At 39.8% G+C, this 27,952-nt stretch overlaps 1 long non-coding RNA gene across 2 annotated transcripts in view; it reads left to right on the top strand.

Annotated features, from left to right (window-relative positions):
• The window catches only part of LOC309612244, a 71,232-nt gene that overhangs the window by 37,302 nt on the left and 5,978 nt on the right, over positions 1-27,952 (top strand). Inside the window, exons 3-5 of one of the 2 annotated variants that reach the window (XR_014235070.1) lie at positions 3,835-3,963; positions 7,144-7,264; positions 9,674-9,806. The exons of the other annotated variant lie outside the window; for it this stretch is intronic. This is a non-coding gene — a long non-coding RNA (uncharacterized lncRNA). The remainder of the gene's footprint in view (positions 1-3,834; positions 3,964-7,143; positions 7,265-9,673; positions 9,807-27,952) is intronic. 2 annotated transcript variants of the gene reach the window in all.

Here is a 27,952-nt window from a genome sequence, read left to right on the forward strand (position 1 = left end):
CATGGGCTACCCTTCATGAAAAGAAAGGCTCAGAGAACAGAACCAAGAACTCAGAGGGCATAGCCAAGAACCACAGAGAATTATTCCTAGTCCTTGAAACCTAGTTAAGTAAGTTCCACCATTTGCCTGCCGGATTTTGGAATTGCTATGACCCTTCGTGTGACTAATCTGTGGCTCCCGTTTTCCCCATTTTTGAAGAGACATGTCTACAGTGTTTATCCTATGCCTGTTCCACTAGTGTGTATATTCGTGCTGAGGTAGATAGCGTGTCTAGTTTCACAGGTGCACAGATTGAGAGGAAGTACGTTCAAGGAGCTATACCTAGATCCTGATCCACACCTGGTCCTCATTTAAATGATGACATTCTGGATTTTGCACTGTTGCTGTAATGGGATGTGACTTTTGAGGACCTTCTGAGGGAGTGAATGTATTTTACACATGAGAGGGGATGTGAGTCATTGGGTTCAGAGGGCAGACTGTGGTAGGCAGCTTCTAAGAAGGTTCTCAAAGACCCCGACCTTCCGGTTTTCATGCTCTGTGTAACCTTTCCCCTTGAGTGGACCTAGTGCCTTTTTTTGTTTGTTTAAAAAATTTTTTTCTTTTCTTTTTTATTTATTTATTATTATTATTTTTAAATTTATTTTTGGCTGCGTTGAGCCTTCGTTGCTGCACACGGGCTTTCTCTAGTTGCGGCGAGCAGGGGCTACTCTTCGTTGCAGTGCCCAGGCTTCTCATTGCAGTGGCTTCTCTTGTTGTGGAGCACGGGCTTTAGGCATGTGGGCTTCAGTAGTTGTGGCACGCGGGCTTCAGTAGTTGTGGCTCACGGGCTCTAGAGTGCAGGCTCAGTAGTTGTGGCGCACGGGCTTAGTTGCTCCACGGCATGTGGGATCTTCCTGGATCAGGGCTCAAACCCGTGTCCCTGCATTGGTAGGCGGATTCTTAACCACTGCGCCACCAGGGAAGCCCTGGACCTAGTGTCTTGATTCTAGTGAACAGAATATTGGCATATCACTGTGAGATAATGAATGTTTGTGGGGGGGGGGGGAGGGTACAATATACATGACATAAAATTTACCATTTTAACCCTTTTTAAGTGTGCAGTTCATTGACATTAAGTACATTCATATTGTGCAATCATCAGCATCATGCATATTCAGAACTTTTTTCATCTTCCCAAGCTGAAACTCCAGACCCATCAAATACTAACTCCTCATTCTCCCATCCAGCCCCTGGCAACCACCATTCTACTTTCTGTCTCTATGAATTTGACTACTCTAGCTCTCTCATATATGTGGAATCATACACTCTTTGTCCTTTTGTGACTTATTTCACTTAGCATTGTGTCTTCAAGTTTCATTCATGTTGTAACATGTGTCAGAATTTCCTTCCTTTTTAAGGCTGAATAATATTCCATTGTATGTATAGACCACATCTCGTTTACCCATTCATCCACTGATGGACATTTAAGTTGCATCTGCTTTTCGGCTATTGTGAATAATGCTGCTGTGAACATGGATGTACGAATATCTCTTTCAATCTGTGCTTTCAGTTCTTTCGGGTATTTACCTAGAAATGTTTGCTGTTTTAAGCCACTAAATTTCGGGGTAATTTCTTACATAGCAATAGATAACTAATAGAGGAGCAGATTTGAGAGGTATCACAAGCAGAAACTTCTTTTTTCCCCAACATTTAATTAGGAAAATGTATTTATTATGAAAATTTTCCAATGTACAGAAAAGTTGAAAGAACTTTTCAATGAACATGCATATATCACCACCTAGGTTAAACTGTTAATAGTTTGCTGTATTTTCTTTATAAATTAGGTTAAATCATGCAATTGCTGTTTTCATAGGCTAAAAATGATATAATATTGGCAAATGTCATATTGTTCAATCTTATATTGTTCTATATTTTTCTGAACCATTTGAAAACGTGTTGCAGACTTCCTGATATTTCACCTCTCATACTTAAGCATCTCCTAAAGTATATTCTCTCCCATAAATAAACACCATTATTGGGACTTCCTGGTGGTGCAGTGGTTAAGAATCCGCCTGCCGATTTAGGGGACTGGGGTTCGAGCCCTGGTCTGGGAAGGTCCCACATGCTGCAGAGCAACTAAGCCCATGCGCCACAACTACTGAGCCTGCGCTCTAGAGCCCGCAAGCCACAACTACTGAAGCCCACCCACCTAGAGCCCGTGCTTCGCAACAAGAGAAGCCACCACAATAAGAAGCCTGCGCACTGCAACGAAGGATAGCCCCCGCTCGCCGCAACTAGAGAAAGCCCGTGGGCAGCAATGAAGACCCAATGCAGCCAAAAATAAATAAATAATTTTAAAACCCCACCATTATCACATCAAAGAAACTTAACCTAATATCCCTTAAGAAAATTCCTTAATAAAATTTAATATATATATTCCATATTCAGATTTCTCTAGTGGTTCCTAAGATGTATTCTGTAGCTGAATTTTGGAACCAGAAAATACAGTTCATATATTACATTTGGTTATTATGTCCCTTTGGTCTCACACATGTTACTTCTAAAAGGATTCTCAGCCCTCCGTCCGTGGTCTTCAGGGGATCTCTGAGAGTCCTGAGAGTTAATACTCAATTGTGTCTGTGTGTGCACACATGCCTGTGTATGTCAGTGGATAGATTAGGTTTTCTAAGTGATGGTACACCAGAGGTTGAGAATTTGTGATGTAAAAGCGGCAGATGATTGACTTGAAGAGGGAGAAAAGCTAAACACCATGACTGAGCACCAGTACACCAGGAGGCTGCTTTTGGGGGGAATGAAATGGCTTTAGACAAATAACATAATCTCTTTGTTCATCTCTAATTTGTGAGTAATAATACTGGTCCATCTACCTCAATAGGAGGTGCATGTGAAAACACTTTGTGCATCAGAAATGGCTCAGAGATCATCAAAAGCTATGCAATGTTAGTTACTAAAAGTACAGAGAATTCGAGTTTTCTGAAACCTTTGCACCCTGACCTCTACCCATGTTGTGGTGGGGAGAGAATGTGTGCCGCCTTAGGCTGGTGTTTTGCAGTTCCCCGCCTAGGCATGCTCTGGATGACAGATCCGGGAGAGGGTCTGGGCTCTCTCTTGATTGGGGTAATACCTGCCGGTTCATACATCAGTTGCTCTTGCATTGTCTGGCTGAGGGTTTGCCTGGCAGCTTGGCGAGACTCCTGCCTAGAAATAGGCGGAGTGGGAATATGACAGGACTTGTTACTTAACTCCCAGTGGAGCCCTGTCTCAGAGACTTAACTTGCCTCTCTCACCATAGGTAGCTTGTACAAGTTGCTTCGATACCCTTTCTATGGGTAAAGATAATCTTATTTTTCTATGCTTCTTCCAGAGGCCTTGGACTATTGAGTATTTATAAGGGAATTTGTGCCCAGGCCAAGCTGGATGTGGGGAAGGGGCTGGAATCAGGACCCAGGCTTCCTTGGCCAACTATTTCAAGCAAATAAGGTAAAAATGAGGAATGCCAGATGGCCCATGAAAACTGGAGCCTTAGCCCAATAAAGGTTGCAGTTGAGGAGAAAGAGCTATAACACCATAATGATCTCTATTTTAATGAAAACATCCCCTTTATTGATAATAAGCTTAGGAAGATTTAGCTGGGAAAGTTCCTAACAATACTTCCTCCAAGTCCTATGCCAGCCTTTGTTCTCAAATGCCAGATGTGAATTTCTCAGTGTAAGATCTTTATGAAACACGGCAAGTTTAAACACAGCCATTCTCCTACTTCTCACCTCTGAATTCCGTGTTATGTTCTCAGAATGGTTAAGATTTTTAAGAAGGTGTTAATTAATCTTTCAACAGATTTCTGTTTAACTGCTAGAAACTTGGCCAAGCTATGTGATCCTTATAAAACCTTAGAGGACTTGGGAGCCAGTAAGAAGATGAAGTCTAACAGATGTGGTTTTGGATTAGCTGCTGACCTAATAGCTGGTAAGCTATTTAACATCTCTAAGCCTTGGTGTCCTCACTTGTAAAAGGGGGACTCAAAATTGATTCAACAAACGCATTTTGAATGTTGACCACGTGTCAGCACTGTCCTAGGCACCAGGGATCCAAGGGGAAACATGGCAGATGTGCACCCCGCTCTCCTTGACCTTATCACAGGATGTGGGTACTGAACAAAAGATTATATAATTAAGTAGTTAATTCCAATGGCGATAATAGCAACTACCTCAGCAGATGTTGTGAGGATTAAAAGAGTAAGGCAGGCCTTTCTCACCTTCTGAGGTGGCCCACACTCTGTCTGTGTAGTGTGTTTCTCTCTAAATAAATCCACTTCTTACCTATAAAAATAAATAAATAAATAAATAAAAAATAAAAGAGTAAGGCAAATTCAAGACTGGTGTCATAATACTAGTTATTAGTTTTGCTAACAGTCCTAATTAGTGTAAATATGAGTTGGGTATTAGTTCCTCTCTTGTTTTGGGCGGATATTTAAGTGGTTAGAAGTAAGAGCCGTCACGTGACTTAAGTGTGTGTCCCTTAGAGCAAAGGGAAAGGCAAACGTTCCTCCTAGTGTTGGGGACATGGTCTTCCCCACTTAAGGAAAGAAGCCGAACTTGCTACTCATTGCTGTCAGGAAGACGAGTTTTAGTATTAACATTAACTAGACCCACAGCCTAACCCTGGGAGTGGAGGGTGTGGGCCCAGAATTTTGCGAAAGGTCTCTGAATCCTGATGCGCACCAAGCATCGTCCATAGAATGAAAACATATTTTGGCTACATATGGACATTACTATAGTTGTAGATGCTGATGTGATTCATGCAATATAGATTCCTTTAAATGAATTACTGGTCTTACTAGCATTTTTTCATTACGTATTTTCTCAATCAAATCTTCTCCTTCCTCTTCCTGGCTTAAACCCTTTAACAGCTTCTCATTGCTCAGGGTAAAGTCCACACTCCCTCCCCAGCACTGCAAGATTCTGCTGACCTCTCTTGGCAAATGCTCCACCCCCACCCCTGTGTATTCACCAAGCTCTGACATGAAGGCTGTTCTGGGCCATGGCTTAGAGCCTTCGGGGCTCAACTCTTGTTCTGGCATGAATAGATACAGCTCCTGAGTTGGGAAAGATATCGACCCTTCCTACAGACATCATGCCATTTGAGGTGGCTATGGGTCCACTCAGGCACTGGATCAAGCAGGTCTCACATTGGGTCAGTCAGTACTCCCCTAGACCATCTCTCCTCCTGGACTCCTATTCCACTCTCTCTTCTCCTTTCCCTCTGGGAGTCAACGAGGCCCAGTTGGAGGTGAGGTCCCCTTAGCTTCTTCCTCTGTACTGTTGCACCAACCCTCCAAGCAAGTACCCAAGCCATTTTCCAATTAAAGCCATTTTCCTTTCAAGGGTTTCAAAAATACACAATTTTGGAAGTCACAAAACTTCTTGATGTCAGTTTTCCATGAACTCTCTCTTCAATGTTTATATGGAAACCCAAGCTCCATAATGCCCTGTGCCTTCACACTGTGTGTGTGTGAATTATTCAAATCCCTGGAGAGAGAGTCACTGATAAAAAATGGGGCGGGGGGAGCATTTTTTACTCCTCTCTCCACTCTTAAAACCCTCCAAAGAATGAAGAAGAGAAACAACTCCATCTTTTAAAAGATGAAAAAAAGAGAAATCAATCACTCCATCTTTTATTATGAATAACAAAATAACAAAAGAATGTACTTAACATATATGTACAATTTAACTAATAACAGTAAAATGAACACATGTACCTACTAATTAGCTTTAAAAATCCAATTTAACTAGTACCTTAGAAGGTCCTGTGTGGACTATCCCAGTCACACCCCTTTTTCTCCTTCCAGGCAGTATCGATTATGCTGAATTTTGACTTAATCATTCCCTTCTTTTTCTTTAGAGGTTTACTCTTTTTTTTTTTTCACATTAGTTAAAATTTTATTACAATCACATTTTGAAATTACTTATTACATATATGTCTATAAACTTATATAGATACATACATATGGATTCATACATATGCAAATATACAAATATACAGACATTGTCATCCCTAACGATCCTCCATGTGAATGTAAAAGAGAACACAAGTGACTTATGCATTGATTTATTCAGCAAACTTTTATTGCTTACTTGATTATATCCTATGTGGCACAATTTAAAATAAGAGTACAAATAAATTTCACGCCCATAGATTTATTCTTGTAAGTTTTATCAAACATTTGGTTATTCTGTGATAGTTGGAACTAAATGTTCTAACTGGGATACCAATAAATTTCAGCCATAATTATTTTATTGTTTTAATATCGTTCCCCAGGATGTGGGGTAGGATAAGACAGTGTGTTATGTAACATTATGGAAATGGAATTATGTGATTAATTATAAGTATAGTTGGAGGATTTAGATAAAGTCATAAATCATCATAACAAAGTAAGTGGGGTACCTCTGAGCCAGAGCAGCTTCACAAGAAAGGATGGAAGGACAAAGCGGATACAATCAGGGGAAAGAAAGCAGCAGCAAAAACAGCTTTTGAGGTCTAATAAGTGCATACTTGGAGTCTGCTTCCACTGTTGCCAGCAGCTGGCATGTACGGGATGTTTCCATACTCCCACCCTGCTGCTGTGTACCTGTGTACCTGTGTACACAGGTACGCCCACACTCACCTGCACCCTGACACTTTCCCTCACAGGCAAATTGATCATTTCCAGATCAAAAGGAAAGGACTGTAAATACCTCACCCTAAAGGTGGATTTAGACCACATCTTTTGCACTTTGCAATCCAAGTAATATCTTAGAACAGTTTTTCTAAAACATTTTCCACTGAAGACTTTTTCTTTGGGATATTTATAGTTGTTAGATGAAACTTGACCATTCCAAGGACAATTATAATTGGGAGACAAGGTTAATGAAGGTTAAACAATCTTGTTAAAAGCTATCTGATTTCTGGAAACCTTTAATATGTCACTGTATATTACGAATTTCCAAGAGGGAAGTATAATTTGCATAGTTTCTCAAACATATTTGAACAAAATATCCTTTTTTCACAGAATGTATCAAAAGACTAATATTATGAGGCACATATATTTTTAATTATATTAGGGAGTCCTAAAACAAGGGTACAAATACAGTTCTTTTATTTCTATAGATACCAAATTATATGGTATCAAAGTGTAAATGTAATACCACAACCCTACTACCAGCTGTGACATCTTTGGGTAACTGACCCTAGTGTGCGCTATTTCCTCCACGAATACATGAGCTGAAAGGTAAGCCATGGCGCCAGTATCTCTGGACCTCTTTTAAAAATTCTTAACATTGAAGGACTTGATATTTATATTTTATCTAAAATTATAGTAATAGTCATATAGCTATTTAGATATAGTTATTCCTAACAATCCTTCAGATCTCTATGTGAGTGTAAAAGAGAACAAGAGTGATTTATGCATTCATTTATTCAACAAGCTTTGATGCATTCTTACTAATATCAAGACTTTGTGCCATAGTTTGTGGAGCCTCTGCCTTTAGAAAGTTTATAAGTTTTCAGAATAAATTATACCAGTACATAAATAACTAAAAATATAGGAAATTAGTCATAGGCCTTATTTTTTAAAATACACATAAAAACAGGATTTTGGAGGAGGATAGAGGTTTACTCTTTTTTATCTCTCTTTTTTCTTTCTTTTATTTTTGGCCATGCCACATGGCATGTGGGATCTTAGTTCCCTGACCAAGGGTGAACCGATGCCCCCTGCAGTGGAAGCGCAGAGTCTTAACCACTGGGCCGCCAGGGAAGTCCCTGTCTTTTTATTTTTTTTAATTGAAGTATAGTTGTTTTACAATATTGTATAAGTTACAGGTGTACAATATGGTGATTCACAATTTTTAAAGGTTATACTTCATTTATAGTTATTATAAAATATTGATTATATTCCCTATGTGGTACAATATATCCTTGTAACTTATTTTATACATAATAGTTTGTACCTCTTAGAGTTTTACTTTTCATGTATATTTCCCATACAATGTATTTTACTTTGGGGGAGTTTTTGCATTTTATTGAAATCACAGAGTATATATTCTTCTGTGACTTACTTTTTTTCACTCAAGTGTATGTTTCTGAGACCCATCTATGCTGCTGTGCACACCTACAGTTCACTCATTTTTATGATAAATTGTATTCCAGGGCTTCCCTGGTGGCGCACTGGTTAAGAATCCGCCTGCCAATGCAAGGGACACGGGTTCAAGCCCTGGTCAAGGAAGATCCCACATGCCATGGAGCAACTAAGCCCGTGAGCCACAACTACTGAGCCTGCACTCTAGAGCCCACGAGCCACAACTACTGAGTCCATGTGCCACAACTACTGAAGCCCACGCGCCTAGAGCCCGTGCTCCGCAACAAGAGAAGCCACTGCAATGAGAAGCCCGCGCGCTGCAACGAAGAGTAGCTCCCGCTCACTGCAACTAGAGAAAGCCCGTGCACAGCAACAAAGACCCAATACAGCCAAAAATAAAAATAAATAAATAAATAAATAAATTTATTTTTTTTTAAAAATTGTGTTCCATTGTATGAATATGTGGCACTGTATTTACCCATTCTCCTGCTAGTGGTCATTTCTATGTTTCCAGCTTTTTGTTATTACAGACAGTGCTAAACATTCTTCTACCTGTCTCCAGCTTCAATGACACAAGGAAGCCATATACTGCCAAATAAAGCCAAGGGCACTGTTCTGGAAGGCTCATCTTAAACTTTCTTTTTTTTAGTGGTTTGAGAGACGGCAATTTTTTTTTTAATTAATTAAATTTTGGCTGCGTTGGGTCTTTGTTACTGCGCATGGGCTTTCTCTAGTTGCGGCGAGTGGGGGCTACTCTTCATTGTGGTGCGCGGGCTTCTCATTGCGATGGCTTCTCTTGTTGCAGAGCACGGCTCTAAGCGCGTGGGCTTCAGTAGTTGTGGCACGCAGGCTCAGTAGTTGTGGCACACAGGCTAAGTTGCTCTGTGGCATGCAGGATCTTCTTAGACCAGGGATTGAACCCATGTCCCCTGCATTGGCAGGCGGATTCTTAAGCACTGTGCCACCAGGGAAGTCCTGGAAGGCTCATATCTTAATGGTCCATTGTTTAGAACCATAAGGCGAGCGGCTGGAAAGACTCCAGAGAAGTAACTCCATCCTGCAGGACATAGGGAATGGGGAGGTGGAGGTAATGGAGAAGCCATGCATAGGCACCATATTAATTATTTATGTCCCCACCTCCTAGCTGAGGGAACCTGCTGGGGGTGAGGGGAGATGGGGGATGGGGAATGAGGGAACAGTAAGTCTCAGAAAGTCTGTTGTACACTGAATGTTTGTGTCTCCTCACAATTCATGTGTTGAAACCCAGTCCCCAGTGTGATGGTATTTGGAGGTGGGAGCTTTGGGAGGTGATTAGGTCACGAGGGTGGAGCCCTCATGAATGAGATTAGTGCCCTTGTAAAAGAGACCCCAGAGCTCCCCCACCACTTCTGCCCTGTGTGGACATAGTGAGAGGAGAGCAGTCTACGAACCAGGCAGCAGGCTCTCACCAGACACCAAATCTGCTGGCGCCTTGATTTTGGACTTCTCAGCTTCCAAAACTCTGAGAAATATGTTTGTTGGTTAAGCCACCCAGCCTATAATTTTTTTTTGTTTTTTTTTTAGCCCAGGTGGACTAAGACAAAGCCTGTCTTAAGGAATGTTACCACACTGACTCCGTTTATCTTGAAAACTGGGAAGATATGACCCCAGACAGAGGAGAAAACAGATTTGGTGATAAAGTGTTCGAAGAAAAAAAGTCAGTTTAAAACTGTGGTCTGTCCAGATCACTTGCCTTATCTTTCTGTAAACTAATTTTTAACGAATAGCTGGTCTCTTTCAAAGATGAGCAATGACCAGGAAGACATGCATAATTAGAGCAATTTCCAGTTAAACAAGCTGTGTTTATATCCCCCCTCCCCAAAACCCTACTAAAATGATAGTAAAAGAATATAAAGAGGCCTAACCCCCACAGGAGTCAGGAGACATCAGGAGAGGAGAGATTTCAACAAGTTTTTGAAAGACAGAGATGGAGTAGTGAGAGGCAACTAAATTAGCAAACTGGAGGAAAACATTGTTTAAAGTGTATGCTGACCCCATGAAGGCATCAGATACTGTGTAAAGTGGGCATGAGGCATAGGGTGAAAACACCTGAATGTTAGATCAAAGGCCCCTTCCTCCACCTCTTAAAGCAAGGTGACTACCAGACCAAGCAGGAAATTGTAGATTCAGTCTACAGAAACTAAATCTGAAAGATGTTGCTGATGTCATGTAGAATTAGAAACAAGGGAATTAAGAATAAGTCAGCCCTATTGTATGATCCAGCAATTCCACTACTAGGTGTATACCCAAGAGAATTAAAAACATTATGTCCAGGGGAGGGAAGGGATGAATTGGGAGACTGGGATTGACAAATATATGCTACTATATATAAAATAGATAACTAATAAGGACCTACGGTATAGCACAGGGAACTCTTCTCAGTACTCTGTAATGACCTATATGGGAAAAGAATCTAAAAAAGAGGGTATAAGGACTTCTCTGGTGGTCCAGTGGTTACGACTCCATGCTTCCATTGCAGAGGGCGCAGGTTCGATCCCTGGTCAGGGAACTAAGATACTGCATTCTGCAAAGCGCGGCCAAAAAATGGAAATAAAATAAAATAAAAAAGAGTGGCTATATGTATAACTGATACACTTTGCTGTACAACAGAAACTAACACAACATTGTAAATCAACTTTACTCTAATAAAAATTAAAAAAAAAACATATGTCCACACAAAAACTTGTACACAAATGTTCATAGCAATGTTTTCATAATATCCAGAAGATGGAAACAACCCAAATGTCCATCAGCCAATGAATGGATAAACAAAATGTGGTATATTAATACAATGAAATATTATTTGGCCATGAAAGGATATATGCTACAATGTGGGGGAACCTTGAAAACATTATGCTAAGTGAAAGTAGCCAGTCACAAAGGACTACTTATTATATAATTCCACTTATATGAAATGTCCAGAATAGGCATATCTATAGAGACAGAAAGTAGATTAGTGGTTGCCAGGAGCTAGGAGGACAGAGGAATGCAGGTGACTGCTAGTTGATATGGGGTTTCTTTTTAGGGTGATGAAAATAGATAGTGGTGGTTGCACAACTCTGTGAATATACTAAAAACCACTGAGTTATACAGTCTTGAAGTACAGAGTTGTACTTTTAAAGGGTAGGTTTAATGGCAAGTGAATTATATCTCAATAAAAAAGAGAGAGTGAGAACCTATAAAATCCTCCACAACTTTAGCTTTAAATCTAGAGAGTCAAAATAAAAGATTTTAATTTATGCATCAGTTTGATTACAATAGTAAATTACTCAAAACAATAGAAATGTCCACCAATAGAGATTGGGTTAAAAAATATGATATATCATGCTAATAGAATGCAATGTAACTACTTAAATAATGTGGGAGAAATATATTTAATGCCATAAAAACATTTTTGTGATATATGACATGAAGAGAACAGATTGCAAAATAGTATGTATATTGTCATCTCATTTTGTAAGGAAAAATTGTGTATGAATCTGTCTGGCAGTATAAATATCACAATGTTAAATATGGGGCCAAAAAAAAAAATCAAGTGTGTCTCCTGAATGGTGGAACCTCTCCAGTCCCCTTCCCTTACTCTGCTCATAGATCTTAAGTGGCCCTCACATCCCCTCAAAGGAGAGACACGTAAGCAAAAAGCAGACGAAAAACATACATCAGAAGGGGATTACTTATAAGTCAGAAAGAGAAAGACAAATACCATATGATATCACTTATATGTGGAATCTAAAATGACACAAATGAACCTATCTATGAAATAGAAACAAACTCACAGACATAGGAAACAGACTTGTGCTTGCCAAGGGGGAGGAGGGATGGGGAAGGGATGGACTTGGGAGTTTGGGGTTAGTACAATAGATGCAAACTATTATATATAGAATGGATAAAAAACAAGGTCCTACTGTATTGCACAAGGAACTGTATTCAGTATCCTGGGATAAACCATAATGGGAAAGAATATTAAAAAGAATGTATATATGTGTATAACTGAGTCACTTTGCTGTACAGTGGAAATTAACACAACATTGTAAATCAACTATACTTAAATTAAAAATAAATTACATTTATAAAAGGAAAAAATGAGGATTACTTCAGGAAACAGAGTCCAACGAATAATTCTCCATGACCTCAAAGAATGTGAGATGAAATAGTTTCTCTTTGACAAGAGAGCTCAAGGAAAGATGCAAGAGTGCAAGGAAGAGATTCTAAGGGGACAGAAGGAGATGCAAAGCAGGCTGGCCTAGTTTCAAAAGAAAGGAAGAAGAAAAAAAAAAAAACAGCAACATCACAGGGATAGCTATCATATTAGTAGCAATAAAAACTGGAATAAATAGAATTGAAATGGTTTTCTGAATGAATACAATTGAGAACACAAATGAAAACAAAATGAAACAGAGAAAAACCTTGTAAAAATATTTAGAGGAAAGATTATTAAAATGGAAGACATGTACAAAGAATTCAAATATAGATACAAAGGTTAAAATTAAAAAGACACACATTCCTAAGGTGGAAAACACAATAAATAGAATAGAAAAGATATTCACAGATGTTATAGAAGAAAAATTTCCTGAAATAAAGATTTGAATCTACAGATTAAAAGGACAGACCATATCCTAGGAAAAAACTGAGTCAGATGGATCATAACAAGGATTGCTCATTTTTCCTCCAGTATTCATTCTCCCTTCTTCCATAATTGTAGAATGGTCATCGAGAATGAAGACTATATTTCCCAGTATTCCTTGCAGTTAGATCGGGTCATATGACCAAGTTCTGTCCAATGGGATGTGAGCAAAAGATTAATATTTGCACTTCTGGGTATATGCTTAAAGGAAAGGATATTCCCTTTCTCTTTTTCCCTTTCTGTTGGCTAGAATATTCATCTTGGTGTATGTGGACAAAGACAACACCCTAGGAATGGTAGAGCACCCAAACAGAAAGAGCCTGAATTCCTGGCAGTTTCATTAAAGCATTGCTGCTGTATCATTTATATCATTAAATGAGAAACAAATACAGTCTCTCTTAAAGCCACTGTTATTTTGGGTTTCTGTCTGAATTTATATCCTAAATAATACACTGATTAAGGTATATATTGATGAAGTTGCTGAATTTCAGGGATAAAGTATCTTAAGAGTGTCCAAGTAGAAGAAGCAAGTCATGTACAAAGAGTAAGATCAGTATCCTTAGGCTTCCCCCAAAGCAACACTCGAAGTCAGAAGACAAAGGAGCAATGTCTCGAAAGATGTGAGGGAAAGAATGACACAAGAATTTTTACCCAATTTGCCCTTTAAGTATAAAGACATAGGCCCTTTGAAGCATGCAAGAATCCATGAGACCAATATGAAAAAAAGACTACTTGATGACAAAATGAAGGGTTGACTCCAAAAATAGAAATGGAAAAGTCATGGTAAAAGAACAATAATAAGGACCAGATCCACTTAAATACAGAACCAATCAGACAGCTTTGGGAATTGTGGTAAAAGGATGGGATGTAAATATCATTAATCTTTCCTATGTGAAAATGATACGACCAAAAAAATTAAAAGGAGGAGGCAAGGGGAGAGGAAATGGGAGAAAATATGTGTGTTGATTTCCTCTTGGCTGGAAGTGTGGTTTTGGCTGGAAGTCAATTGATATTGTCTAAAATTGAAACGTTGTTTTTAAAAATGACTCAAAAATCTTAATGTTGTCCTTTTTTAAGAAAAAGGACTATTTTTAGGAAGCTGTATATCTTAGTGTCAAGAAATATTTTCTGAAGTTCAAGAATTCCTTCAAGTTTTTTCTCCTGATAAATGTCATGCTTTGTTTAAAAGAAAAATGTGATCCCATTTTTTGTAATGCTATTGTGGGTATTTCCATTCTCTGTAAAACTATTTCTGTTTCTCACCTATACACAAAAAAACAAACACACACTTTCTTTCATTCTCATTCTTATCCATATGTTTGTTTACAGAAACATCTGGAAGGATGGTCCCTGTCAGTAGCAAATTATCCCTGAGTGATGGAGTTGGGATCAAATTTTTTTTTGTTTTTTACTTTTCTTCTTGCAAGTTTTGCATGCTTCAAATTTTTATAATACAGTAAAAGTTCAATAATCAAGCATAGATCAGACTTAGAAAATGTCAGTTATTAGATCTTCTGGATTATGAGGTTTTCTGGGTGTCAGTCTGTTGCTATTCCAAGGTATCATTTCACAAATATATTTGTAACGTACTTCATTAATCTGTTCTTTGCCTTAAGCATATCATGATTTAAGTAACCCATATACTAAAATAGTACATTCTAGTTCAATTATAAATATAATTGGCTATTAATGGCTGAATGGAATTCAACCGTATGAATTTGCTTGGTAAATTCTCTATGGTAAGACAAGAAGGTCATTTCTAAATTTTTGCTAATATAAACAGTTTGCTTACATCCTAAGGATGATGCTTACATCCTAAATTATTTCTTTGAGATAGATTTCTAGAAGAATCACTGGGTCAAAGGAATGTATATTCCCAAGGTGTTTTATATTTATTGCCAAGTTGCCGTCCAGAAAGGCCTAGCTAGTTACACATTCCCACCTACAGTTCGGAAAGAAAGTTTTCCCTCCCCACACCCTCACTATCACAGAAAGTTATTACAGGCCAGATGAACTTTGAACTTTCCTCTCAGGTGCCTGGAGGAAACGCCCGCACTAACTAAAGATGTAGATTATTATATATGCCCCTAGAGACTGGCTGCCGGGGTGGGGGTGGGGGGGTGGGGGTGGGAGTTGGGCATTGGACCTTCTAAAGAACCCTCGGTGCAGCCCAGCGTCCAGGTGACTACCCTGTAATGGACAGGTCTAACCCTGATTCCCATGTTTGTTTGCCATTCATCAATGATTTTCTCTAGACTCTGCTTCTCAAAGTTGCCTCCTCATGGTGCATGTTTGTTCCTGACCCCACATTGTATTTAAATTGCTTGGTTAATTTGTACCCCTCCCTGCAAGACATGAGTTCCATGAGGGCAGGAAGTCTTGCCCACCTGTGAATTCTCAGCACAGAGAAGAGTACCAGGCATGTGGTAGCACCTTGTGTTTTTGTTTTTTGTTTGTTTGTTTGTTTTTTTAGAAACTGTTTATTTTCCGTCAACCTATTTCCATTTTAAGAGTTTGTGGAAGAACAGTTTAAGACCACTCAGTGGTTGTTCCTACCCACTCAGTGGCCTGAGCAGTGGAAGCTGCAGTCCAGTCTTCAGTGGCAGGCTGACCACTCCAATCTTCAGTGGGGAACTGCTGAATAGGCACAGAGGGCACCTGCACACCTTCGGATCAGTCCGCCACCGCAGGCTGAGCAGCAGTGAACTCAGGAGCTGGAGCAGTCCATTCACCCTGAAATTCCTCCTTGGTCACAGCCTTCTCAGCTGCTGCCTGCTCTGCCTTTTCAATCTCTTCAGGATCTCTGTAGAAGTAGAGATCAGGCACGACCTCCCATGGGTGTTCACGGGAGATGGTGCCACGCATGCGCAGAACTTCCCAGGCAAGCATCCACCACATCAGACCCACTGAGTGAGCTCCCTTTTTAGGATCTTACATCAGGATACATCAAGTTAGTCTGAAAACAATAAGGCCAAGTAATGCCTGAGAGGTCCAAGAGTAAGAAATAATGGAGAAAAGCAGAAGAAAACACAGGCCATTTTTAAAATGTTTTTTCATCTCTCCTTAAAGCACTCATATATTAAAATCATACATTTGTAGCAAGTATTACTATCAAACTCCACTCATTGGGCCAGAGACCCTTGCGATGTTAGCGAAAAACTTGCCCCTCATGTAGCCCACTACCTACACTTGTGAGTTCATCGGCCAGTGGCCTCAACTCCAAAGCACCTTGTTTTTTAAGGAAGGTAGAAGAGACTGAGAATCAGAAGCTCCTGAGGGGTTAACTAGACACCTGAGACTCCTCTGGTTGTCTCTGCTTTTTCCTCATTCTCCACATCCAACCTGCAATAAGCCAACTTTGGTCTCTCTAAACCATTCCCTCCTTCCCATCCCCATGTACTCTCCTGCCTAGTTCAGGCCCTTAATGCAGATCACTTGAACAATTAGCTTGCCCCTTAGTCAGTCACTTTGCTTCCCGTGTCCCCCCCCACCCCACTTTTGGTTCATTATTTCTCTCATTCCATTGTTCTTTTTTGAACATAGGATCTGATCCCGTGATATCCCTGCTTATAAACCTCCAGGGCTTCCTATTCCCTCCAGAATGACCAACCTTCATTCTGTGGAGTTTTGGGGACCTGTTTTCACCTTATTTTGGCCTTATCTTCTATCAGGACTCTGACAACCCTATTTTAAAGACATACAAGAAGAATCAAAATTACCCTCTAGAGAATCCATCTGTTTTAATGTTTCTCTTTGTGCATGCTCCTTCCTGCACCCGGAATGCTTTCTCTTTGCTCTGTATTTCTGTTCTGTTTAAGGGCCAGCTCAATTGTTACCTTCTCTATGAATCTTCCCTGTCTCTCTAGACAGAGCTCATTGCTACCTCATTTCTCTTCCCACACTTTAGAAAATGTTTTTTTTTCTAATGGTATAATATTCAGTTGATTATTAGGGTCTTCCCCAAATCTATGAGCTCCTTAAGGACAAGGACTGCATTGTCTTCATCTTTAGTTCTATGGGCCGGAAGCACCTTCCACATAATGAGTGTTTGTAGCAGAAATTGCTAGGTGCCTACCTCAGCATTCCTTTCACGATCCAGCTGAAACACTTTTCCATATTCCTTTGTAGCCGGGTGTGTTCATGTCATTAAGTTCAGCACATTAAAATGTAAGTGGAAATATTATATGAAGTTTCCTGGAAGTCTCCTTAAAATAGAAAGGAAATACCCTTCTTTTCATCCTTACTTCTACCTGGAGTGTGGTAGCTGTAGCTTGAACAGCCATATTGAGCAATAAGGGATCTTGGGCCCTTGATGACCAGAAAGGCGCCAGACTAACCCTGGTTCCCCAACTTCAGACTTCTTTTACCCTCAAAAAAAAAAAAAAATACTGTTATTAGCTTTTTTTTCTGTTATATGCAGCCAAATATAATCCAGAATGATTCAGTAGTGAATAAATATTTTTTGAATATGGAGTAACTCCAAAATTATGTGATTTCTATTTCGTCCCAACAAACTTGGAACAAAATTTAGCACTTCATTACATCAATTTATCATCACAGGTCCTTTGAAACAGTCATTTCTCTGACCTTTTAAATTGAGTTTTGGTCTGTAGTTTTTAATTGTCTCTGCCTATATTTTATTAATTTTGTAAAGTTGATTCCAATTTGTCTAAGATGTAGGTGAGATAAAACTTATAAATAAATCAACTTGCAATTTGAAGTGTGGACAATTCAAGCTGAAAGTCCAAGATGGGGGAGCAGGGGAATCCCCTGGCGGTCCAGTGGTCAGGACTCCTCGCTTTCACTGCCGTGGCCTGGGTTCAATCCCTGGTCAGGGAACTAAGATACCGCTAGGCATGTGGAGCCACCAAAACAAAACAAACAAACAAAAAACAAGATCAGGGAGCAGTAGAATCACACCTAAATACAAGAAACTCAAAGTTCCTTTCTCCCCCAGCCCCTCCCCCAGGAATTTCCTGGCAGGTTCCCTCCATTCAGGGTTTCCCAACATCTTTCACTGTGATACAGTATAGACTAGGGCACACACCCCCAAAGGAAATTTAGTTTTGGTAAATGGGTGTGACAGATACTGGTAGGAAGGCTGAGTAGGGGAGAGAGGAGGTGAAGGAAGTTGACTGTTTGGTTTTTTTAAATATTTATTCATTTATTTAGGCTGCTCTGAGTCTTAGTTGCAGCATGCGGGATCTTTGTTGTGGCACGCGAGATCTTTTAGTTGCAGCATGCGGGCTTCTTAGTTGCGGCATGCATGAGGGATCTAGTTCCCCGACCAGGGATCGAGCCCAGGCCCCTTGCATTGGGAGCTCGGAGTCTTACCCACTGGACCACCAGGGAGGTCCCTAAAGTTGACTGTTAAAAGGTGTACAGAATCAAAGAAGAGGAACTTGTTATAGGAATGGGGAGCTTGAGGCCCAATGATGGGAAGTGACTAGCCAGAGGTCACATGGCTAACAGTTTAGCTATGATCTTTTGTTTCAAGCAATAGAAGAGAAATCTGACGACCTTAAGCAAAAGTAGAGAATTCAATAGAATCGATTGGTGTTGCTCTTGGAACCCATGAAAGAGTTCTGGGCACTGTGTATTGACTTCTCAATATGGAGGGTGAGAACTGACTGCCACCCTTCCCCCCTTCACCCTAACCTCTCAATCATCCCAATAGAATAAGTTCCCTTTACTGCACAATTCTATTATCCCCAGAGTTACTAAATGTCTTGTTTTTCATTTGCTTGGTTTTCAGTGTAGTTATTGCTAATTCAATCCCAAACTCCCGAATCCTACCAGAGTGGTATAAATCTCCCAGTGTGTTCATATGTAATGGGTGTTCCATCAGTTTCATCCTCTTGAAGAAATTTCTCCTAGTGCCTTTGTCTTGATCCAGTCTGTATGGGCTGGCTGCTCTTTCAGCCTGCTGTATAGGATGGTCTTGGGGCCTCACTTGGCCATCATCCTGGGGACGTCTTGATTGCACACATATTTAAGAGTGGGGCACAGAACAGCTAACTGGAAGCCTCATGTGCATAATGGGGGGGGGGCAGGTCAACTGGCAACTTCACTGTAGAGTGATCTGGTGAGGCCGATTCATTGGGAAACCTCTGACAGTACCCATAGGTCTTCCTTGGCTTGGTCAGATTTCCCAGAAAAGTTTCTCCCAGTCTCTTGCCCAGAGGGAATAAGTCTGACTGCCAGCTCTCGTTGCAAAATTGGGGAGAGGGGCTTCCCTGGCGGTCCAGTGGTTAAGACTCTGTGCTTCCACTGCAGGGAATGTGGGTTCGATCCTGGTCAGGGAACTAAGATCCCACATGCTGCATGGCCCGGCCAAAAGAAAAAAGAAAAATGGTGGAAGAGAGATGGTCTCCTCATTTAGTATGTAGAATGTCCCTCCTTAAACCTCCTGTCTCCCATATGACACCTATGCCCTCAGCGGTGACTGAGGTCTCCCAGTCCAGAAAACCTGTTTTACCCTTTCCTAGTAGAAGTCTTAGTATCTTCTGCTGTGGTAGGAGGAGGGACGGGCACTCACTAAGGACTGTTGGGGGAGGGTTGGTGGTCTGATTGCTTCTTAGACATTTAATCAATCCTCCCGTTTTTAAGACCACTTTTAAGACCACCTTACTTTGAGTGAGTGGTACCTGGCGCCTCCAGTCTCAGGCTTTTTGGGGGTTGTCTCTTGGTTTTTCCCACAGCCAGTTTGGGACTCAGCTATCTCAGGTCTTCTGATTCAGTTATCATTCAACCATCTGCTCTCCAGCTTCCAAAATTCTGTTGCTATGTCTCCTCTCAGGTTCCCTGTGTCCTTGTTCCTTTATACCTTTTTACAAATTCCTCCACTGCCATTTTAGTGGATTTCAGGAGGGAAATATTAATTGATTTCTGCTGACTTTTGGTTGTTTTAAATTTATGTAAAGAAATACATTTGATTCTCTCAAACCTTAGTTCAAAAGCCCTGGGGAAGTGAGCATCAGTCAGGTGCCCCTTCTAGACCAATTAATTTTGCCAAGGAGAGCAGAGCACCAGGACTGGCCTGGGAGTAGACCCTCGTCCCAACCAGGACCAATAATGTGGCAGGAGGCGGAGTCATGTTTTACTAACATGGCAACTCCTGTAGTCATGGAGATGGGCAAGGGCAGTCCCTAAGAAAGGGGCTCAAGACACATAGTTCTTTAGGATCTACTTACAGATAGAAAATAACAGGTTGAAATCCGGGGATCTTTCTATTTCCCCCATCTTGTTGGTCAGTCATGAAGGCAGAAGTCAGAGGGAGAGGACAGGAGAGAAAAAGCCCCTCACATCTCCTGAGGTAGGAGCTGAGTGTCCACAGGAAACTTGTGATTCTCTGGTGCTACTGGATTAGATGAGGGAGAAGTTAGTTTATGCACACAAGCTGGAGCAGGCAGAGGGACACAGGGGAGGTCTCCGAGAGGGCACTGAAAAGGAAGGCCAAGGGAGAAACACTGACTTGAGTAAGAAGGCCAAGATGCATTATTTGTCCCCCACCCCTTGTGCCTGAACCTGGTTCTCTCTTAGACACTAGCTGTGCATCACCAGTCCCTGCAAAGTGGTCATCAAGAATTTCTGGAAGTCTTTCCGGGTGGCTTACAAAGACTTAGGAATACACGGGCTCCTCTCTGGCATTAGGACTGTCCTGAGTCCCCCACCAGGTATCTTCTGGGACCACTAGGTTCTGGGAGATGCTGGCACTTTGTGATGCTGACACAGCAAAATGTTCTATTGCAGGATGAGGAAAAACCTAGTTCATCCCTACTGTGTTATGTTCACTGGAGGGTCCTAAAGCTACTTACGGCCACACAAATTTGAAAAATAAAAAGGTTTTTCTATTTTTGTATTTCTAGTCTGAGACACACTGTGCCCCTCTCCTCCCTTGACCAGAGTTTTTTTAGTGGGCCAAGATGGTCATGAGTTAGTAACTTAGTGGTATTTTGGGATGAGAGTTTTCCCAGAAGTCTGCTCAATCACTCAGGCAAATGAGCTGCCAGAGACACTCATGCATATCCAAGTCCCAGTTTATGCTCCAAATTATGTTATCCCAGTCTCAACATGTTCAATGTGTTTTTTGGTGTGTGTTGATTAACGTTAGGGAAAACCAACTAAAGGGGAAACCAGCTCCGCATCTCTGACTCCTCTGTGATTAAAAGTGGATGAGGCTCACTACATGTGTGTTTAAGGACAGTCCTTTAAAAACTAGGACTAGGGGGCTTCCCTGGTGGCGCAGTCGTTAAGAATCCACCAGCCAATGCAGGGGACATGGGGTCAAGCCCTGGTCTGGGAAGATCCCACATGCCGAGGAGCAGCTAAGCCCATGCACCACAACTACTGAGCCTGCGCTCTAGAACCCTTGAGCCGCAACTACTGAAGCCCGCACACCTGGAGCCCATGCTCCACAATAAGAGAAGCCACCTCAATGAGAAGGCCACACACCGCAACGAAGAGTAACCCCCGCTCACCGCAACTAGAGAAAGCCCGTGGGTGGCAGTGAAAACCCAACACAGCCAAAAATAAATTTAAAAAAAAAACTAGGACTAGGACTGCTCTTAGTTGCAGTAACAGAATACCCAACTAGTGGGGCTTAACCCAGGGGTGAACAAACTATGGTCTGCAGGCCAAATCTAGACTTCACCTGTTTTTGTAGAGTGCAAGAGCTAAGAATGGTTTTAAATTTTTTAAATTATTGAGCAAAAGTCAAAAGAAGAGTAAGACTTTGTGACATGTTAAGATTTTATGAAATCCAAATTTCAGTGTCCCTAATAAAGTCTTATTGGAACACGTCCATGCTCATTCCTTTACATGTTGTCTATCACTGTGTTCATGCTACAACAGTCAAGTTGAGTTGTTGTGAGAGACAATGTATGGGCTGCAAAGCTTAAAATATTTATTACCTGGCCCTCAAAGAGGATGCTTATTCCTGGCTTAACCAGAAAAAAAATCTGTTATTTATACAAGAAATCTGAACATAGGCATTTCCAAGATTTAGTTCAGTAGTTCCACAAAGACCAAGTGCTGAGTTGGTATCTCTAAAATTGTCATGGTCTTCTCCTCATAGTCACAAGATGGCTCCATTAGCTCCAAGTATTACATAAGATATCATATCCAAAGGCAGGAAACAAGGGAACAAAGGGGAGACAGAGAAGGGCCTCATTAGCATGCTTCTTTAAATTTATCAGAGAATTTTTCCCAAATTCCCCTAAAAAGGCTTCCTCTCAATCTCATTGGCCAGCACTAAGTCATTAGCTCACATGAACTCCCAGCTGCAATGGAAGTGGGTAAGGCCACTGTATAGCTATGAGTGACTCCCACGTACTTGACCTATGGCTATGGCCAGGTGGTGGATTAGTGGCAGTGGTGTGACAGCCAGTTGTGCACATCTCTTTCCTACTCTGCATTTTGAAGTTGGTTGAAATTGACCATGGGGGGAGTATTTACACCACAGAAATTGGCAAACACTATAAATCAAGCAGTTTTATCAGCACATCACCGACTAGGGATGTTTTTTATTTTGCTTATGCTTTTCTAAGTTTTCTACAATGAACATGAAGTTTATAATCAGGAAAAAAAAAGTTTGCTTTTAAAACAAAAGAGGCCTTACCTTACACCATATTAAAAAAAATAACTGAAAATGGATGAAAAACCTAAATGTAAAAGCTGAAACTATAAGACTCTTAGAAGAAAACATAGGGTAAAAGCTTCATGATGCTGGATTTGATGATGATTGCTTAGATGTAACAGCAAATACACAGACAACAAAAGTAAAATATATATAAATTAGACTACACCAAAATTAAAAATTTCTGTGTATTAAAGACACAGTCAACAGAATGAAAAGGCAACCCATGGAATGGGAGAAAATATTTGCAAATCAGATAAGAGTTAATATCCAGTATATAAAGAACTACAGAGAAGCAAGAAGAATGACAATCCTGCAGCCTGTGGAACAAAAACCACATTCACAGAAAGATAGACAAGATGAAAAGGCAGAGGGCTATGTACCAGATGAAGGAACAAGATAAAACCCCAGAAAAAACAAATAAATGAAGTGGAGATAGGCAACCTTCCAGAAAAAGAATTCAGAATAATGATAGTGAAGATGATCCAGGACCTCGGAAAAAGAATGGAGGCAAAGATCGAGAAGATGCAAGAAATGTTTAACAAAGACCTAGAAGAATTAAAGAACAAATAAAAAGAGATGAACAATACAATAACTGAAATGAAAACTACACTAGAAGGAATCAATAGCAGAATAACTGAGGCAGAATAACGGATAAATGACCTGGAAGACAGAATGGTGGAATTCACTGCTGTGGAAAAGAATAAAGAAAAAAGAATGAAAAGAATGAAGACAGCCTAAGAGACCTCTGGGACAACATTAAATGCAACAACATTCGCATTATAGGGGTCCCAGAATGAGAAGAGAGAGAGAAAGGACCCGAGAAAATATTTGAAGAGATTATAGTTGAAAACTTCCCTAACATGGGAAGGAAATAGCCATCCAAGTCCAGGAAGCGCAGAGAGTCCTATACAGGATAAACCCAAGGAGAAACACGCTGAGACACATAGTAATCAAATTGGCAAAAATTAAAGAAAAAGAAAAATTATGAAAAGCAGCAAGGGAAAAACAACAAATAACATACAAGGGAACTCCCATAAGGTTAACAGCTGATTTCTCAACAGAAACTACAAGCCAGAAGGGAAGGGAGTGGCATGATAAAGTGATGAAAGGGAAGAATCTGCACCTGAGATTACTCTACCCGGCAAGGATCTCTTTCAGATTCGATGGAGAAATCAAAAACTTTACAGACAAGCAAAAGCTAAGAGAATTCAGCACCACCAAACCAGTTCTACAACAAATGCTAAAGGAACTTCTCAAAGTGGGAAACACAAGAGAAGAAAAGGACCTACAAAAACAAACCCAAAACAATTAAGAAAATGGTCATAGGAATATACATATTGATAATTACCCTAAACGTGAATGGATTAAATGTTCCAACCAAAAGACACAGGCTTGCTGAATGGATAAAAAAACAAGACCCATATATATGCTGTCTACAAGAGACCCACTTCAGACCTAGGGACACATACAGACTGAAAGTGAGGGGATGGAAAAAGATATTCCATGCAAATGGAAATCAAAAGAAAGCTGGAGTAGCAATACTCATAGCAGATAAAATAGACTTTAAAATAAAGACTGTTACAAGAGACAAGGAAGGACACTACATAATGATCAAGGGATCAATCCAAGAAGAAGATATAACAATTATAAATATATACGCACCCAACATAGGAGCACCTCAATACATAAGGCAACTGCTAACAGCTATAAAAGAAGAAATCGACAGTAACACAATAATAGTGGGGGACTTTAACACCTCACTTACACCAATGGACAGATCATCCAAAATGAAAATAAATAAGGAAACAGAAGCTTTAAATGACACAATAGACCAGATAGATTTAATTGATATTTATAGGACATTCCATCCAAAAACAGCAGATTACACTTTCTTCTCAAGTGCGCATGGAACATTCTCCAGGATAGGTCACATCTTGGGTCACAAATCAAGCCTCAGTAAATTTAAGAAAATTGAAATCATATCAGGCATCTTTTCTGACCACAACGCTATGAGATTAGAAATGAATTACAGGGAAAAATACGTAAAAAACACAAACACATGGAGGCTAAACAATACATTACTAAATAACCAAGAATCACTGAAGAAATCAAAGAGGAAATTTTAAAAAACCTAGAGACAAATGACAATGAAAACACAACGATCCAAAACCTATGGGATTCAGCAAAAGCAGTTCTAAGAGGGAAGTTTATAGCTATACAAGCCTACCTCAAGAAACAAGAAAAATCTCAAATAAACAATCTAACCTTACACCTGAAGGAACTAGAGAGCGAAGAACAAACAAAACCCAAAGTTAGCAGAAGGAAAGAAATCATAAAGATCAGAGGAGAAATAAATGAAATAGAAACAAAGAAAACAATAGCAAAGATCAATAAAACTAAAAGTTGGTTCTTTGAGAAGATAAACAAAATTGATAAACCATTAGCCAGACTCATCAGGAAAAAGAGGGAGAGGACTCAAATCAATAAAATTAGAAATGAAAAAGGAGAAGTTACAAGAGACACCACAGAAATACAAAGCATCCTAAGAGACTACTACAACCAACTCTATGCCAATAAAATGGACAACCTGGAAGAAATGGACAAATTCTTAGAAAGGTATAACCTTCCAAGACTGAACCAGGAAGAAATAGAAGATATGAACAGACCAATCACAAGTAATGAAATTGAAACTGTGATTAAAAATCTTCCAACAAACAAAAGTCCAGGACCAGATGGCTTCACAGGTGAATTCTATCAAACATTTAGAGAAGAGCTAACACCCATTCTTCTCAAACTCTTGCAAAAAATTGCAGAGGAAGGAACACTCCCAAACTCATTCTATGAGGCCACCATCACCCTGATACCAAAACCAGACAAAGATACTACAAAAAAAGAAAATTACAGACCAATATCACTGATGAATACAGATGCAAAAATCCTCAACAAAATACTAGCAAAAAGAATCCAACAACACATTAAAAGGATCATACACCACGATCAAGTGGGATTTATCCCAGGGATGCAAGGATTCTTCCATATATGCAAATCATTCAATGCGGTACACCATATTAACAAATTGAAAAAGAAAAACCATATGATCATCTCAATAGATGCAGTAAAAGCATTTGACAAAATTCAACACCCATTTATGATAAAAACTCTCCAGAAAGTGGGCATACAGGGAACCTACCTCAACGTAATAAAGGCCATATATGACAAACCCACAGCAAACATCATTCTCAATGGTGAAAAACTGAAAACATTTCCTCTAAGATCAGGAACAAGACAAGGATGTCCACTCTTGCCACTATTATTCAACATAGTTTTGGAAGTCCTAGCCATGGCAATCAGAGAAGAAAAAGAAAACAAATTGGAAAAGAAGAAGTAAAACTGTCACTGTTTGCAGATGACATGATACTATACATAGAGAATCCTAAACATGCCACCAGAAAACTACTAGAGCTAATCAATGAATTTAGTAAAGTTGCAGGATACAAAATTAATGCACAGAAATCTCTTGCATTCCTGTACACTAATGATGAAAAATCTGAAAGAGAAATTAAGGAAACACTCCCATTTACCATTGCAACAAAAAGAATAAAATACCTAGGAATAAACCTACCTAGGGAGACAAAAGACCTGTATGCAGAAAACTATAAGACACTGAGGAAAGAAAGATGATACCAACAGATGGAGAGATATACCATGTTTTTGGATTGGAAGAATCAATATTGTGAAAATGACTATGCTACCCAAAGCAATCTACAGATTCAATGCAATCCCTATCAAACTACCAATGGCATTTTTTACGGAACTAGAACAAAACATCTTAAAATTTGTATGGAGACACAAAAGACCCCGAATAGCCAAAGCAGTCTTAAGGAAAAAAAACAGAGCTGGAGGAATCAGACTCCCTGACTTCAGGCTATACTATAAAGCTACAGTAATCAGGACAATAAGGTACTGGCACAAAAACAGAAACATAGATCAATGGAACAAGATAGAAAGCCCAGAGATAAGCCCACGCACCTATGGTCAACTAATCTATGACAAAGGAGGCAAGGATATACAATGGAGAAAAGACAGTCTCTTCAGTAAGTGGTGCTGGGAAAACTGGACAGCTACATGTAAAAGAATGAAATTAGAACACTCCCTAACACCATACACAAAAATAAACTCAAAATGGATTCGAGACCTAAATGTAAAACCGGACACTATAAAACTCTTAGAGGAAAACATAGGAAGAGCACTCTTTGACATAAATCACAGCAAGATCTTTTTTGATCCACCTCCTAGAGTAATGGAAATAAAAACAAAAATAAACAAATGGGGCCTAATGAAACTTCAAAGCTTTTGCACAGCAAAGGACACCATAAACGAGACGAAAAGACAACCCTCAGAATGGGAGAAAATATTTGCAAACGAATCAATGGACAAAGGATTAATCTCCAAAGTATATAAACAGCTCATGCAGCTCAATATTAGAAAAACAAACAACCCAATCCAAAAATGGGCAGAAGACCTAAATAGACATTTCTCCAAAGAAGACATACAGATGGCCAAGAGGCACATGAAAAGCTGCTCAACATCACTAATTATTAGAGAAATGCAAATCAAAACTACAATGAGGTATCACCTCACACCAGTTAGAATGGGCATCATCAGAAAATCTACAAACAATAAATGCTGGAGAGGGTGTGGAGAAAAGGGAACCCTCTTGCACTGTTGGTGGGAATGTAAATTGATACAACCACTATGGAGAACAGTATGGAGGTTCCTTTAAAAACTAAAAATAGAATTACCATATGATCCAGCAATCCCACTACTGGGCATATACCCAGACAAAACCATAATTCAAAAAGACACATGCACCCCAATGTTCATTGCAGCACTATTTACAATAACCAGGTCATGGAAGCAACCTAAATGTCCATCAACAGACGAATGGATAAAGAAGATGTGGTACATATTTACAATGGAATATTACTCAGCCATGAAAAGGAACGAAATTGGGTCATTTGTAGAGACGTGGATGGATCTGGAGACTGTCATACAGAGTGAAGGAAGTCAGAAAGAGAAAAACAAATATCGTATATTAATGCATATATGTGGAACCTAGAAAAATGGTACAGATGAACTGGTTTGCAGGGCAGAAAATGAGACACAGATGTAGAGAACAAACGTATAGACACCAAGCGGGGAAAGCGGTGGGGGGTCGGGTGGTGGTGTGATGAATTGGGCGATTGGGATTGATACGTATACACTGATGTGTATAAAATTGATGACTAATAAGAACCTGCTATATAAAAATAAAATAAAATTAAATTCAAAAATTAAAAAAAACCAAAAAACTACAATTTAACAACAAAAAAATAGAACAAACAACTCCATTAAAAAATGGACCTGGGACTTGAATAAACCATTTCTTCAAAGGCGATATACAAATGGCCAATAAACACATGACAAGATGCTCAATATCACTGTGGATGTGATTAGGGAAATGCAGATCAAAACCACAGTGAGATACCACTTCATAGCC

This window comes from Balaenoptera borealis, assembly GCF_965194805.1.
Source record: "Balaenoptera borealis genome assembly, chromosome: 15".
NCBI lineage: Eukaryota > Metazoa > Chordata > Mammalia > Artiodactyla > Balaenopteridae > Balaenoptera > Balaenoptera borealis.